This window comes from Mandrillus leucophaeus, unplaced genomic scaffold (assembly GCF_000951045.1).
Source record: "Mandrillus leucophaeus isolate KB7577 unplaced genomic scaffold, Mleu.le_1.0 Scaffold329, whole genome shotgun sequence".
NCBI lineage: Eukaryota > Metazoa > Chordata > Mammalia > Primates > Cercopithecidae > Mandrillus > Mandrillus leucophaeus.
This window is the reverse complement of record NW_012103465.1, coordinates 670,171-687,552: the sequence shown is the minus strand read 5'-3', so window position 1 is coordinate 687,552 and position 17,382 is coordinate 670,171. Positions and strand designations below refer to the sequence as shown.

The window sequence follows — 17,382 nt, the reverse complement described above, 5'->3', positions numbered from 1 at the left end:
GGATTCATTTATATCTGTATCTATTGTGAGAATGTATTGACAACCATTCTGTAAATTGCTCGTTTATACTCAGATCTAGTCCTTGCTCCTTTTCTTCTCTGATGTGTGTCATAGATAGAAGCTCCCTCACTCTTTGGTTTCCAAGGACATGTGACCAAAAAGAGGTGCTGGTAGAAAGTTGGAGAGTGAGAGCAGGGAAGAGAAGTCAAGGTATTCTCATTTCTTATTTTTGTTTTCTGTGGTTTCTCAGACAGTAGCTCTGTCTCCTTCATGGTTCCACCTCTTACTGGAAGGCCCTGCCATCTGAGTTATGCTAATCCCATTCTTTCCATTACTTCCCCCACCTCTAAGGATGGTAGAGGCTTCCTACTGTTGCTATCTTGTGGGTTGCCATACTCCATTTGGCTTCTCAACTGTTCTATCTCTGTGTAATCAGTTCCCTTTATGTTCCCACTATTTTAAAGACTTAGTGTAGTTACTTTATCCATCTGTGGGGTTTTGCTATAGTATGAAGTCTACAATACATAATCCTTATCCTTAGGGAAGGTATTACCTTGACAAGAAATAAAACACTATATGTGTGAAGAAATTACAGATGATCACCTGTTAAGTGTCAAACTTAATGATTTAAATGAGGAGGTTATTGCAACTCAAGAAAGGAAGAAACCCCTGAAATTCTCATGACCTTTTGGTGGAGGTGAGATAAATTGGCTATAAAGGACATGTGGTAGAATAGAATACAGAATACTCCAGGTGGAAGATAGGATCAAAGAGTTGAAATAAGACATTTCTGGAAAATAAAATCTTGGGTCAGAATTACCATGTAATAGTAGCCTCTGAAATTATTTTCAGTGCAAACTACTGGCATAGATGAGTAATTTGGTGATTCTTGCTCATGCTTTGGAAAGTCTTAAAACTTTGAAAAACTTTCAAAACCATTCGATGTGGTGGCATTTTCAATCTCACTTAACACATTTGGTCTTGCTGGTCCATAAGCTTAAGCATCACTAGAAATTACTCTGTCATTCATTGCAAATAAGCTCTGTCTTTCAGGTGCTGCCCACAGACCATCGATTGAGAGTTGTGCAATGGATTACAGTCAGAAAGCTTGTAAACAAATACATATTTTCCCAGTGAAAAGGGTGCATGATGGGGTGTATAATGAGATGCTCTTTCTCAGCCAGGATGTCATGGTACTTTTGGGTAGACTTAGGTATCTGAAATAAGTTAGGAATGTAAGGTAGAGTATGAAACCAATTATTTGGATGTGAATTGTTACTCTGAAGCTAATATTTATTGTGCTGCCAGGCTGTGCTCAAGCCCAGGGCTGTAGGATCAATACGCCTCTTTATTTGGTGTGTACTGTCTTCGAACAGTCATTGGAAAGAGTGTTGAATTTAGAGGCAGGTGTGAGTTTGAAACCTCTCTTTGATCCCTTTTTAAGCTGTTTGATCTTGGGCAAAGAACTCAACTTTTTGAGTTTTGCCTTCCTCATCTGTGGATTGGGAAGAATAATGCATTCTCTCTTAGGAGGCTATAGTAATAATTTAGGTGATAGTGTTTAGTAAACTGTCTTACAAATATAGCTATTTTTTACACAAACATTTGTTAGCTGCCTTACTGTCTCTAGCTATTATGCTTAGCCAGGTTGTAAAATTTGCTGGGGAGAGGGATATTAGACATCTAACTGCACTACCTAGGAACCTGTGCTTATGAGATAGACAAGGGAGAGTCAAATCATTTTCTTCTTGGCTTTTTAAATTTTTCAATTGCCACTCCTAAAGTTCTAGCCCCTGGCCCATAGAATATTTGTATTCATTTTATATATTACCCACATGACACACTTGGCTGTGCTCCAAAGGTGGAAGTTGAAATCAGTAAATGGTCTCTTTATTTGCTTTATAACTAAGCTCCATTTCCTTTCCTCTCTTATATCCTGAAACCCTCAATAATATATACGTGGCATAAAATGTACATGAAATAACAAGTCATTACTCACAAAGTACTTTTTTTTTCTCCTCAGCACCTTGTTAGCAATTGGCAATCTTAAAATTTCATCTCCTTAGCAGGGTCCTCATCAGATATTCCTTGACCCCATTCTGTTAAGTGTCCTAGCCGCTCATTGTTAAGCCAACTGCGAAAATCTTAGAAAAACAGTTCAGCCTTCCCCCACCCCATCCTCCACCCCCACAAGCTTCTAGCTTCTTCTCCCTACAGCAAATGTTAAAACTGGTCAGAAGTCACATTATTTACTCTGAGAATAATAGTCTTTTGCAGTTTATGCATATCTTGTCACCCAACCACAGTAATTATAGGTTTGATGTGAACTGCATACTAATTACTTTTATTATTCCAGAGGTTTCATAAGCAACAATCATCCCTTGCTCCCAAATACTCTCATACTCTGAAGAAGGGCTAGCATCTAAAAATATCATCTTAACTATATCCCTGAAGATAAAATAAATGCTAGCATATGCATTTTCTGTTTGTTTCACCTGCCCCCATCTTTCAACCATTCACACCAAAAACATTAACAGTCAGAATATAATTATGATTTCTCAAAGGGAACTCTTTTTGAATTTGAGAGGGCTTCAAGATTCTTCTCCTAACTCAGATGTGAGGAACAATTGAAGACTTTTCTCTTTTTCCTTAAGTTAAAAACAAAAAACAGAAATCATGGTCTGCGTTGTTAACTTTGCCAAACAGCTTTTAGTTATTAGCAGCCTAGAAAACAAATGTAAATACTGAACTTCCAAATGCCAGGATTTAACTTGGAATTTGAAAGTGGACAATGAAGACACCTAAACAGTCAAAATAAATGAAACAGCACCCATGGAACATATCTAAATGTTTATTTTAAGCAAAATTTAATTAAGCAGTTCACAGGAGATTAGAAGCAGTGAATCAGAAATGAAATGCAGTCACCCTATGTCTAGTCAGGTCAGGCTGCCATAACAAAATACTGTAGACTGGGTAGCTTAAACAACAGAATTTTTTTTTTTTTCTTATAGCTCTAGAGGTTAGGAGTCCAAGATCAAAGTGCTGGTCAATTCAGGTTTATGGTGAGGGCTCTCTTCTTGTCTTGCAGATGACCCCCTTCTTGCATGGCCTTTGCTAGGTATGTGCACACAGAGAGAGAACAAGGGTGAGCTCTTGCATGTCTCTTCTTATAAGGGCACTACGCCAGCATAGAGGCCCCACTCTCATGACCTCATTGGTCCCTAATTACCTCCCCAAAGCCTCACCTTCAAATACATCACATTGGGTTAGGGATTCGACATGTGAATTTGGGGGCACCCCCTGCAAAGTCAGACATAACAATAGCAATCAAAAGAAAGTTGTTGTTTGCTAGGGAAGGACCAAAGAAAAATTGTTATCTATTTTTTTTAAGTTTTGTTTTTTGTTTTTTAAAGACAGGATCTTCCTCTGTCACCTAGACTGGAGTGCAGAACTCACCATAGCCTTAAACTCCTGGACTTAAGCAATCACCACCACCCCTTCCCTCAACCCCTTGCCTCGGCTTCCCAAAGTGTTGGGATAACATGCATGAGCCACTGCGCCCAGCTTTATTTTTAAGACTGACCATTTAGTGCGGGGACATATCACTCTATGGAGGTCAGTGGTTCTTGTGAGCATCATGATGACTAATGTTCACAGTAATGATTCTGAGTCTCTAGGAACTATCTTCAGTGTCCTTTGTTTAAGAGGGCAAGGACGAGTGTAATCTATTTTAGAATTATTTTTGTCAATGTACCTAAAGTATTGGTGTGTCTGTGGGTTGTAATCAATCATTTGAAATATCATTTATGTGGAATGATTTTTGTCTAAAAGCTGATAAATCTCATGCATTAACAAACACTTCAGTATTTTCTAGGGTCGGTTAGTAGGAACAATTTTTTTTCTACTGAATTATGCAAGAGATAACAAAATTTAATGTTGGTATTTCAGTCATTGAAAATAATCCACTAGGTTCTTTACTGCCTAGCACCAAGGTTGAAAATAATGATTACAGTGCTTTCTTATTGAAACACGTCTTTACATGACAAGTCTTATTGTCCTTTAATTTAGAGGTGATGATACAGATCAGGCTTCAATAGAAGAAAGAACCTATGTTTGACTACAATTCTTTCACTTGGCCAAACGAACAATGATTTCTTGATTTGTTGACTTCTCTCCTGTTAATAGCCATTTGCTGGACTTTTGTGATAGTACCAGCCAGGTTTCCCTTATTACTGCCTGCCATGCTTACCAAGCAATCAGCATCTGTCTCCACAATAAGGCTTATCTTGCCAAAGGTCTAGGATACTTGAAGTCATTTAGCTGTAATTTCCTATATCAATCCTTACCATAGAGATGGTCGTGCCAATGGAAACATAATAAATGAAATCACTTGGCAAATGCTCCCATCCTCCAGATGGTATTTGGAAAGGTATAGTCAGCTTCTGCCTCTATACTTTTCTTTTTTTATATGTTTCCATGTCTGGGAAACCCTCATTTGGCTGACACATGCCTTCTTTACCTATATTAAAACCTTTGAGGCCTCATCCTATTGGCAGAGGAATTGGGCTGTCCTGTTAAGGTGACACTGCAGACCTTGGTTATGAGCCATTGTGTCCTGATCTTAGAGTTTATGCCTAGGTGCAATCTAACTTCTTTACATCTACATTCTTAAGAAGGATGCCTGTCTGCAGAGTCCCCAAATCAGCAGGTACCGAGTAACACTATGTACATGTGCTTTATCTCATATCCACATCGGATATATTAGCAAATCCTAGTGGCTCCATCTAAAAAAAATCCCGATCCCATCCACTTCTCCCCATCTCCAGACTGCAACTCTAGTCCAGGCCTCCAGTCTTACTCACCTAGACCTCCATCTTTTCCTCAGTGGGCTCCCTACTTCCAGCCTTGTCTATTGATCTTTTTCAACACAGCAGCCAGAGTGCTCCCTTAAAACACACATATGTTCATATCTGCTGCTCTGATCATCTATGTGCTTCCTATGAGAGAATAACATCCAATATCCATTCATTAGTTACAAGACCCTAGATGACATAAGGCCAACTTATTGACATCATCTTCAAACATCCCCCTTGCTCACTCTGTTTCCTCTATACTGGTCTTCCTCCACATGTTCCTGCCTTGGGTCATCTGTGCCTGTTCTTCTCTCTAGGGGATAGGGAAGTTCTTTCCCTCTCATACATGTACACTTCATTCCTGCACCTCATTCTAAGCTCTGTACATGTTCTCTCATTGGAGAAGCCTTCCCTGGTCACCCTATTAATAAAATAACAGACTCCTATCCCCAGACTGTATTACTCATCATCTCTCTTTGCCTTGCTCATTTATCGTCCATTCCATCACTTCCTCTACCCCTACTAACATAAAAGTCCCACCAGGATGTTCACACAGATGTTCTCCCTAGGTCCCAGAACAGTGCCTGGCACTTAATATGCCCCGGTAAATATATGTTGACTAATTGATGGAATAATTCCTTATCTTATTTAATCCTTGTGGCACTTCGTTTATGGGTTAGATGCTGGTATTTTGATCTGATGAACTGAGAAAGCAGGCTCAGTAACTTGCTGAGAGAATACAGCTACTATGGAGCTGAGTTTTGAACTTTTGTCCTTATGACTCTGAGTTCAGTGTTCATCATATCACACTTTTAACCCCACCTAGTGATGTGGAACTATATGGCAACGCTAGTGAGTGCTGGCAAGTGGCATTCCAGGATTTGGTCATTGATGTTTAATGGGAGGACAGAATCATTAGGTTATAGCTGGTTTACAGCTGATAATGATTTTTTTCAAGAAATTAAGTTGTGACCCATCTATGTATCTATTAATCAAGATTCCTCAGTCTCAATAGGGAGAATAATAAGTTTAGTTTTTGTTTGTTTTTGAGACAGTCTTACTCAGTCACCCAGGCTGGAGTGCAGTGGCTCAATCCTGGCTCACTGCAACCTCCGCCTCCTGGGTTCAAGCAATTCTCTTGCCTCAGCCTCCTGAGTAGCTGGGATTACAGGCATGCACCACCACACCCAAATAATTTTTGTATTTTTTTTTAGTAGAGATGGGGTTTCACCATGTTGGCCAGGCTGGTCTCGAACTCCTGACCTCAAGTGATCCAACTGCCTCAGCCTCCCAAAGTGCTGGGATTACAGGCATGAGCCACCATGCCCAACTAGTTTACTTTTTTTTTTTTTTTTTTTTTCTGAATGAACAAATATAAACCAACTTGCTGATTAGTCACTGTGTTGTAGTAATTATTATTTATTTCCACATCCCCCTTGCAGATAGACAACCATGTCATAACAGGATCTAGACGATAGGTAGTCTGGGTCCAGAGACAGAAGATAGGAGGTTAACCAGATCAGAATAATTCATTCAAGGATCAGAGTTAAATAATCAGCCACAGGTCAGATATAGAATGTTAGACATTCTATTTTCAAGATTTTCAGCAACAAAGTCTCCTTATCAATGGATTACTGGCCCATTACAGGAATACCTTGATAGTATTAAACAAGAAAGGCGCTGAAGATTAACCAAGTTCCCACACTTGCCTCTTAGTGCTGCCTCTTTGGCCAGGGCAAAGCCAAGGTCAGATACAAGGCTGACCCTGACAGCTTTGTGACTCTTGAATACACTCTCTTAGCAATGGGGAGTAAGGGGAGCTCCATGAGTGACAATCAGTGTATGTTTCAGTGAAGTTCATCTCTGAATGGGACAATGCTGTCTCGCAGATTGATGCTATTAGGGGTTTGTTTATGTGTAGATAATACTCTGCAGACATTTATCTTTTGTTTTAACATAAATGGCTGCAAACAAGTCTGTTGAAACACCAGGAAATAAGTAATTATATATAAATGTGTTTTAAAAAGTTAAGGGTGCAGTGGGCCAACGTAAGTCAGCATATGTTAACATTGCTTAGGGGGCAAATGTGATTCTGGAACATAAAACTAGGAACCTAGCATGAGGTTTGTTTCCTGCATACATCATTTACCTATATATTTTTAGAACAACCATTCCATGCCAGGTAATGTAGTATATGCTCACAGTACACAGACATAAGACCCAGCCTGTTCTCAAGGAGCTCAGGACATAATAACTTCTCTGTGGGCCACTTCTAGACTCCTGTGTTTCTGTTTCTTTCAGCTTATAAGAATTCTAAGAGTGATATGGTTTGGATATTTATTGCTGCCCAAATCTCATGTTGAATTGTAAACCCCAGTGCTGGAGGTAGGGCCTGGTGGGAGGTGTTTCGTCATGGGATGAATCCCTCATGGCCTGGTGCTGTCTTCGTGACAGTGAATTCTGGCAAGATCTGATCCTTTAAAAGTGTGTGGCACCTCCCACCTCCACTCTCTCTCGCTCCTGTTCCTGCCATAGGACGTGCCTGCACCCCCTTTGCCTTCTGCCGTGATTGGAAGCTTCCTGAGGTCTCTCCAGAAGCAGATGCTGCTGTGCTTCCTGTACACCTACAGAACTCTAAGCCAATTAAACCCCTTTTTAAATAAATTGCCCAGTCTCAGGTATTTCTTTGTGGCAATGCAAGAACAGCTTAATACAAAGAGGAAATAAAAATTTGAGATACATGTAAAAGAAATCAATTAATTAGATTAAAGTTAGTTTAATTATTAGAGGAAAGATACAGAGATTGTATACTATAGTTTTTGTTCCTTCACACTTATAGGAGGGTTCTAAGTATGCAGCCAGAGAAAAGATATTAAGATAGAATAGACGTAAAGACATTCCCTTTCTGACCTTAAAGCTGTGAGAAGATTTATAGATCTATTATATGTATCTTATATGTGTGTGTATATGTGTCTGTGACCCTCCTAAGTGTGTATGTCAAATTCCTAAGCCCTAGTACTTCAGAATGTGACTAAATTTGGTGACAGATCTTTAAAGAGATAATGAAATAAAATGAGATAATTAGAGTGGGCCCTAATCCAATGTGGTTGGTGTCCTTCTAAGAAGATGAGACTAAGATGCAGACAGTTACAGAGGGAAAATCATGTGAGGATACAAAGAGAAGGTGGCTATTCACAAGTCAAAGACAGCGGCCTCAGAAGAAACCGACCCTGCCAACACCTTAATCTCAGACTTCTAGCCACCACGACTGTGAGAAAATAAATTTCTATTGTTTAAGCCACTCAGTGTATGGTACTTTGTTTTGGCAGCCCTAGCAAACGAATACAAACACAGTACCCAAATATAAGGACTTTAGTTCTAAAGATTTTAAGAACCCAGAAACTGCACACATGTATCAGGGCTAGTTTAGAAAGAAATATTCTCAGGTGCTGGATCATACTGGGCTTGTGAAGCTCAATGACAGGATGAAAAACAATCCTGGCTTAATAGCTACAGGATGTGAAGGGCTCTATGTCCTTAGTAGCTCAATCACTCGGTAAATAGTTTTTAAGCTCCTTGTATGTGCTAGGTATTGAACTAGGCAAGGAAAAACAAGAGTTTGTCCTCAAGGCACTAGCTACTATTGACGGTGGCTGCAGTGTGAGAGATCTTCTGAGTAACGTGAACAGAGCATCTAACTGAACAAGTGGGTTGTTCCAGGTCTGTATTCCCACTATCACTGGGCTACACTTGGTATTTTTTGTTTATTTCTCTTAAAGCCTACTTTTTTATTATTGTTCTTCTCTTTTATTTTATTTTTTTAAATCTTTTTCTAAATTTTTAAAATCTTTTAAATTTTTTAAATCTTCGGCTAAATACTGGATATCAACACTGGATTTGTAGTAGTTCAGTTAGGCTCCTAGGAAGTCATTCAGAGAACACGTTACAGTGAATCAGACTGTGTTAACTCTGACCTAGAGTGTTACCATCTGTCTGGCTCAATTCCAAGAGAGAGAACCTCCTCCTGTGACCTCTTCCCCCGTATTTCAGGCCATAAATAGGTGCTGGGGCCCTGCCAAGTTGGGTCACTGTGGTTCATGAGGGACTGTCAGTTTCTTACAAACACTACACAGCTGCAAAATTGCTATGCCACCCAAGGTGACTCATAAAATCTGCCCTTCTTAAAAAGGGAATATGAGAAATATCACCTCCTGGCTACCACAATAATGCAATTAGGAGTTCTGGTTCTCTGATGGCTACCCGCAAGAGTCCTTAGAGGAACCACACGGGAAATCTGGGAAACCTAACACTCTGATTCCAAGGCAAGTATTAGGAAGCAGGGTAGAACTGCTGCGTATTTTAGTCTAGGATTGTGATAAAATATAAATGATGTTTGATATTTACTTGTATCAGTCAGGGTTTTCCAGAGAAACAAAACCAATAGGATATATATATACACACACACACACACACACACACACACACACACACACATACATGTGGTAGGGCAGAGAGAGAAAAAGAATTATTCTAGTTATTTTAAAGAATTTGCTGACGTAATTATGGGGTCTGGTATGTTCAAAATCCACAGGGCAGGGCAGGAGAGAAACTCACAGGATTTCTATGTTGCAGTCTTGAAGCAGAATTCTTTCTTCTGTCGGAAGCCTCAGTTGTCAAGAGGCCCTCAACTGATTAGATAAGACCCACCCATATTATGGGGCATAATCTGCTTTACTTAAAAAATCTACTGATTACAAATGTTAATCACATCTACGAAATACCTTCACATCCCATCTAGACTAGTGTTTAACCAAACAAGAGGGCACCGTAGCCTAGCCGAGCTGACACATAAAATGAACTGTTACACCACTTAGAACTGAAAGAAGTAATCAGAAGCCTTTGTCATGCTATTGGGGAATAAAGATTTCAAGGAAGGTAACTTGTCACCACCCAAATCCTCTAAATTTCAGATTTCTCTCTCTTTGAATACCTTCAGTCTTGGGGTTTGGAGTCACCGTTTCACAAGGCCAGCAGTTTCATCTTTGGATAATTCTCATAGTTGACAAACCCTTGCCTGAATATGTGTAATCCCAATTCTCCCTATAATTACAATGCCTTAAATTCAGTTCTACCCCTTGGAACAACATTGAAGCAGGATGAAGACCAATTTATCTTAAATAATGTCCCAACGTGTATGCTCTATGGAATATTCATTTTGTATGATTCTTAGTTTGGGAGTGGGGGATAAAGAAGGTTCTGTGGTCAAATAAATTTGGGAAAGATTGCTTACATGCTGTTTCTTTGGAATACACAAGGAAACCAACTAAACTAAACTGTAACCTGGCACTTCTCATATACCTGACCTTGGAAAATCCTTTCTTCTTTTTAATACCATCTTGTGCAATAGACATTGAAGATTTCTACAAGTCTCTGACTTTGGTTTAGATGCTCCATCCCTCCAGTCGGTCTGCATCATGGTTGTTGTATTAATTAGCTGTGCTGTGGAGCAAACCACCCCAATCCTTAGTAGCTTAAAATAATAGCCATTTATTATTTCTCTCAAGTCTGCAGTTCACTGGTTGATACTGCTCTCTGAAATGGTCTTGATTGATCTCAATTGGGTTTACTCATGTATCTTCAGCCAGCTGGTGAGTAGGCTGGAGGATGACTGGTCTAGTGTGGCCTTAGCTGGGATGACTCAGTCCTATTTTATGTGTTTCTCATACCCTTTCACCAGGCTAGCCTTGGATAGTCTCATTGCAGTGACAGGGGTTGAAGAGAGAAAATGGAGACATGCAGGCAAGCACTTTTCCAAGTCTCTCCTTGCATCAAATTTGCTGAAATTCTGTTGGTCAAAACAAGTCACTTGGGGCAAGCTCAGAGTCACAGTGGCATGACACCATAAAGTTACAGGGCAAAGGGGGAGGATATGGGGTGACCATTAATTGAGGCCATTGGCTGTATTCATCTAACACAGTTATCAAATGCAAATCTGAGAAATGGTGCTAAAATGGCTACATCAGAATTAACAGAGGAAGTATAGTAAAAATGCAGGTACTCCAATCTCTCTACCCTTTAGACATGCACGGGGTAGGATTGGTCACCCCCAGTTTTAAAAACACTGATGATGAGCCAGGTTTGGAAACACCTGGTTTGGACCCCTCTTTTGTTAAACAATGTTAATTAAGCTTGTACAATTATAAATTCCATAAGGGATATAGAAAGAGGTTTAAGATGAAGGTGTTGATGCTTCTTCCTGATGAGCTTCTAGTCTCAGGCAAATAAGACGGTTGGGTAGTAAGACAGACACCAATAGGTCGGTCAGCTTTTAATCCCATTGCTGCCATGACTTTTTCCTGGCCTGAAAATCTGTCCTGGCTCATGGGATCCCTGCAATTAGATCATTTACTCAAACTGTGACTGACACATTTTATTCTGGGTGTGTGTGTGCCATGTCCTCTATCAAGAGAAGCAGCTTCAGAAGAGGAACTGAGCCCAAGTTAATCCTAATATGGCTAGACTTAAAAGGGGTGGGGAATAGATGATTCCTACCCCAAAGACTGAGGATCCCAAGAAGTCAATGGAGTAACTGTTGTAAGGGTGTGGACTGTGAAAACACATTAATATCAAGTATTATCTGAACCTGAATAAAATCAAATCTCCCAAATATGTATACAACTTTTTCCCACAAATATATTTATATGTTGTTATGATTAGTAACATATAAGTATTGCTGAATTCATTATATCTAGTTATTTGTGTGTGTATATATGTATTTATATATCATTTCAGTCAACAGTTAATGAAGATAGAATAACTAAAAGTTTGTGGAAGTTCATATAATTTTTTGCATTCAAAAGTTGGATACTGTATTGGGCTGCTCTGGCTGCCATAACAAAATAACATGGACTGAATGGCTTAAATAACAATGTATTTTCTCACAATCCTGGAGGCTGGAAGTCCAATATCAAAGTTCCAAGAGGGTTGATTTCTGGTCAGGCCCCTCTCCCTGTCTTGTAGATGGCTACTTTCTTTCTGTGTCTTCACATGACTTTTTCTCTGTGTATTCATGGGCAAAGTGTTAGTTCTGGTGTCCTTTCTTCTTCTTAGAAGGACATCAGTCTTATTGGATTTGGGCCCCAACCCGGTGATCTCATTTAACCTTAATTATCTCTGTAAAGGCCCTATCGCCAAATATAGTCACATGGGGATTAGGTCTTCAAACATGAATTTTTGGGTAACACCATTTAGCCCTTAACAGGAACCATTGTGTTAAACTATTGCTGAGTATAAAATGCCCTCACTCCTTGCTGTTGCCATTTTGGATCTCCTCCAAGATATGATTTGGCCCCAGAAGTTTTCCTACTCATTTCTTCAGAGTGATGGCTCTCAAACATTTTTGGACTATAGCCAGCCCCGTGGTTCAAAAGACCTCTTGACTCTCTACTTTAAGTGTTCAAACTAGATTATATAAAGCATTGAGGCCCAAAATATGTGGATTTTATGCCTACTTTAAAATAGTAAGCTTATGTATAGATTTTACATTCTAGAATGCTACAATACAAGTTTAGGTAATCAAATAATTTGCAGCTAAAAAAAGGCAAGCAAAAGTTCTTCACATCAGCAATGAATGTACAGGCATACATTTCATATCTTCTTTATCAATAAAGGCACAGTTGATTAATATTTGAATTGCAATGCCTTTGTGTCTCAGTATATAGCTCTTGGAGCATTTTAGTTTCCTAGTCTGTATATGTGTTTCACTGAAACCTAAGAGGGCAAATATTATTGCCATAGTGGTTAACAGCAAGGCATCTAGAGCAAGAGTCAGCAAACTGTGGCCCAGAGACCAAATCCTGTCTACTGTCTGTTTTTGTAAAGTTTTATTGGAACACAGTCATACCGGTTTGTTTATGTAATGTTTAAGGCTGCTTTGGGGCTACAACAACATAGTTCAGTAGGGACTCTACAGTTTACAGAGCCCCAAATATTTAGTATCTGGCCCTTTACAGAAACAGTTTGCTGACTTCTGACCTACAGTGAAGATCCCTGAATTTGGGTCCTGGTTCTGCAGTGTCTAGCTGTATGATCATAGGCAAGTTGTCTAATTTCTCTGTGCCTTAGTTTCCTCATCTGTAAAATGAGGATGATATTATCTGTCTCAAAAGGGTGTTAAGAACGACAAATGAACATGTAGAGATCTCAGCCTAGGGCCTGGACTAAACACTCAAATAGTAGTTGTTATTAACTGAACAACCCTGCACAAACTAAATCCATAATGAAGATGCAAAACTAAGAGGAATTTATAATTAAAAAGGAAAATTAACAGTGATTAAAAACCTGACCAACTCAAATCAACAGTGGTGAGGCTCCTCCCTAAGTACCCTTTCTAAAAATTTGCAGGAATTCTATTTATATGTGGGGCATGTCCAGTGGGAGCTTTTGAACATTGGCAAGTATTGCTTGGCACTAAGCCATTTTAGGAAAATGTAGAATAAATTCTTGGTAAATTCAGGCAATATACTAAGTTTAGTTTATTTAGTAACCCTTAATAATTCACCAAGGATGTACCAGTAAATGACCCCTAGCTATTCCCAAAGATAGAACTCAGTGGAATTAAATTGTATTTTCAGTTCTGCTCATAGCCTACCAGATTATATTTTGAAACTGTCTAACCCTAACTCTTTTCTGACTGGATGACGGGCAGCCATCTGGTCCATGGATTCAATGAAACCATTCGTGGATTCCATTCCTAGTTATATTTCTGCTTGATTCTCTCTTACAGTCACTGGCTGTACCTTTCACCATAGGTGGCTGTGGCAAATTGGCCCCCAAGGAAGATTAAATAGTATTACAAGTAGTTAGGTCAGTGTAAATATTTTAGCCCCATTGGAAAACATCTTTCAGTGATGACTGGTACATCAGTAGTATCACGGTTTGTTAAGGGAATTTCGTAATCCAAGGGAGAAGGCCTGCAGAGATTGCTCCCCAGTCTACCAGTGGGTTATGTAAGGTCATTGGCAGTTCTTTACATAGGTGTTAATTTTGCAATTGTATATATAACACTGGAAATAGCAGTCTTAAAAAAAAAAAAAGATGCTTAATTAGGAGTAGCAAGTGTGAATAGAAAGTTTCTTGTCTAAGGCCAGGTACAGAGGCTCATGCCTGTAATCTCAGCACTTTGGGAGGCCAAAGTGGGAGGATTGCTTGAGGCCAGGAGTTTGAGACCAGCCTGAGCAACATAGCAAGACCTCATCTTTACAAAAAACTAAAAAGTTAATGGATGTGGTGGCATGAGTCTGTAGTCCTGCCTGCTTCAGAAACTGAAGTAGAGGATCGCTTGAGCCCAGGAGTGCAAGGTTGCAGTGAATTGTGGTAGCCACTGTGCTCCAGCCTGGGTGAGTGTGAGACCCTGTCTCTAAACAATAAGAGAAAAAAAATATGTCTTGTCTAATCTGCTGGTTGTTTGGATCCTTATCACTGTCTGACGTCTCTTTACGAAGTTTCAAAATGAAACACAAATAGTCATTATCTTGTGAGCATGACTACAAAAGAGTCCTCAAGAATGGTTACTCAGAGGCATGGCACACAGTTGTGATGGTTAATACTGAGTGCCAACTTGATTGGATTAAAGGATGCAAAGTATTGATCCTGGGTGTGTCTGTTGAGGGTGTTGCCAAAGGAGATTAACATTTGAGTCAGTGGGCTGGGAAAGGCAGACCCACCCTTAATCTGGGTGGGCACAATCTAATCAGCTCCCAGCACAGCCAGAATAAAAAGCAGGCAGAAGAACATGAAAAGACTATACTGGATTAGCCTTCCAGCCTACATCTTTCTCCTGTGCTGAATGCTTCCTGCTCTGGAACATCAGATTCCAAATTCTTCAGCTTTGGGACTCGGACTGGCTTCCTTGCTCCTCAGCTTGCAGATGGCCTATTATGGGATCTTGTGATCATGTGAGTTAATACTCCTTAATAAACTCATATATATATATATGTATATCCTATTAGTTCTGTCCCTCTGGAGAATCCTGACTAATACAGCAGTTAATGCTAATTGTATTTTCTTTTTTCAGACATTCAATAGATTTTTAACAGACTTCTTTTGAGAAGTTTTATGTTCACAGCAAAAATGATTAGATGATACAGAGATTTCTGATATGCCACTATTGCCACACATGAATAGCCTCACCCATTATCAACATCCCTCGCCAGAGTAGCACATTTGTTACAGTGGATGAACCTACATCATTATCACCCAGAGTCCATAGTTTACCTTTGGGTTGACTCTTGGTGGTGTACATTCTATGGGTTTGGACAAATGTATAACATGTATTTATCATTACAATATCATATAAGGCAGTTTCACTGTCCTAAAAGTCTGTGCTCTACCTATTTGTCTCCCCTAACTTTTGGAAACAACTGATCTTTTTACTGTCTATTGTTTCACCTTTTCCAGAATATAATATAGTTGAAATCATACAGTATATAGTCTGTTCAGATTGGCTTCTTTCACTTATTAGTATTCATTTAAGTTTCTTTCATGTCATTTCATAGTTTGATAACTCATTTATTTTTAGTGCTGAATAATATTCCATTGTTTGATTTAGCACTGTTTATCCCTTCACTCATTGAAGGATATCTTGGTAGCTTTCAAGTTTTGCAAATTGTACATTAAGCTGCTATCAATATCCATGTGCATGTTTTTATGTTGACATAAGTATTCACTTCCTTTGGGTAAAAATCATGGAGCATGGTGGCTGGATCTTATGATCGTATGATTAGTTTTTTAAGAAACTTCCAAATTGCCTTTCAAAGTGGAGGTATTTTGAATTCCACCAGCAATGAATGAGAGCTCCTGTTCTCTACGTCTTTGCCAGCATTTGGTGTTGTCAGTGTTCTGGATTTTGGCCATTCTATTAGGTATAGAGAGGTATCTCATTTTAGTTTTCATTTTATTCATGGCACAGGATATAGAGCATCTTTTCCTATGCTTATTTGCCATCTGTATATCTTCTTTAGTAAGGCGTTTTTTTTTAAGTATTTAAACCTTTTTCTTTGTTTTTTGAAACAGTTTCATTCTTGTTGCCCAGGCTGGAGTGCAATGGCCTGATCTCGGCTCACCACAACCTCCACCTCCCAGGCTCAAGTGATTCTTTGGCCTCAGCCTCCTGAGTAGTGGGGATTACAGGCATGTGCCACCATGCCTGTCTAATTTTGTACTTTTAGTAGAGATGGGGTTTCTCCATGTTGATCAGCCTGGTCTCGAACTCCTGACCTCAGATGATCCGCCCACCTTGGCCTCCCAAAGTGCTGGGAATACAGGCATGAGCCACCGCACCTGGCCGTATTTAATCCTTTAAAATTTTTAATTTTTGTGAGCATATAGTAGGTATATATAATTATAGGCAGTACATGAGATATTTTGGTATAGATATACAATGCATAATCACATCATGGTAAACAAGATATTCATCACCACAAGCATTTATCCTTTGAGTTACAAACAATCCAATTATACTCTTTCAATTATTTTAAAATGTACAATTAACTTCTTATTAACTATAGTCTCCCTGTTGTGCTATCAAATATTGGATCTTATTCATTTTAACTATTTTTTGTACCTATTAACCATTCCCAGTACCCCACGTCACTGCCCTTCACAGCCTCTAGTAACCATCATTTTATTCTCTGTCTCCATGTGTTCAATTGTTTTAATTTTAAGCTCCCACAAATAAGTGAGGATGGGGACATGCAAAGTTTGTCTTTCTGTGCCTGGCTTATTTCACTTAACATAATGACCTCTGGTTCCATCTATGTTGTTGCAAATGACAGGATCTCATGATTTTTTATGGCTGAGTAGCACTCCATTGTGTATATGTACCAAATTTTTTAAGTCCATTCATCTGTCGATGGACACTGAGCTCGCTTCCAAATCTTGGCTATTGTGAATAGTGCTGCAATAAACATAGGAATGCAAATAGCTCTTTGATATACTGATTTCCTTTCTTTTGGGTATATACATAGCAGTGGGATTGTTGGATCATATGCTATCTCTATTTTAGTTTAATTTAATTTTAGTTTTAGTTTTAGGGGTACATGTGCAAGTTGGTTCTATGGATAAATTGTATGTCATGGGGGTTTGGTGTACATGGTATGTTGTTACCAAGATGATAAGCATAGTACCTGATAGGCAATTTTTCTATTCTCAGCTACCTCCCACCCTCCACCCTCAAGTAGGGCCCAATGACTGTTTGCATAAACAAACTAACAAAACAAGCAAAGAGAAAATTAATTTTAAAAATCTATACTTTAACTTTTTCCCTCTTTTTAACTTTTTGTTTCAATTTATGTTTTTTTATATTGCCTATGTCTTGTTGTAGTTATTATATTTTATCATTTCATCTTCTACTCATATCTCTACTTAACATACAAGTAGTTTACACACCACAATTACAGTGCTAGAATATTCTGTGTTTTATTCTGCTCTTACTAACATCAGTGAGTTCTGTATCTTCAGATGATTTCTT

The 17,382-nt window shown here is 39.0% G+C and overlaps 1 long non-coding RNA gene across 2 annotated transcripts in view; it reads left to right on the top strand.

Moving 5' to 3' along the window:
• LOC105545415 overlaps window positions 1–17,382 on the top strand; it is a 93,166-nt gene that overhangs the window by 47,584 nt on the left and 28,200 nt on the right. Inside the window, exon 1 of one of the 2 annotated variants that reach the window (XR_001006915.1) lies at window positions 9,042–9,175. The exons of the other annotated variant lie outside the window; for it this stretch is intronic. This is a non-coding gene — a long non-coding RNA (uncharacterized LOC105545415). Of the gene's footprint in view, window positions 1–9,041; window positions 9,176–17,382 lie in introns of those variants that run through there. 2 annotated transcript variants of the gene reach the window in all.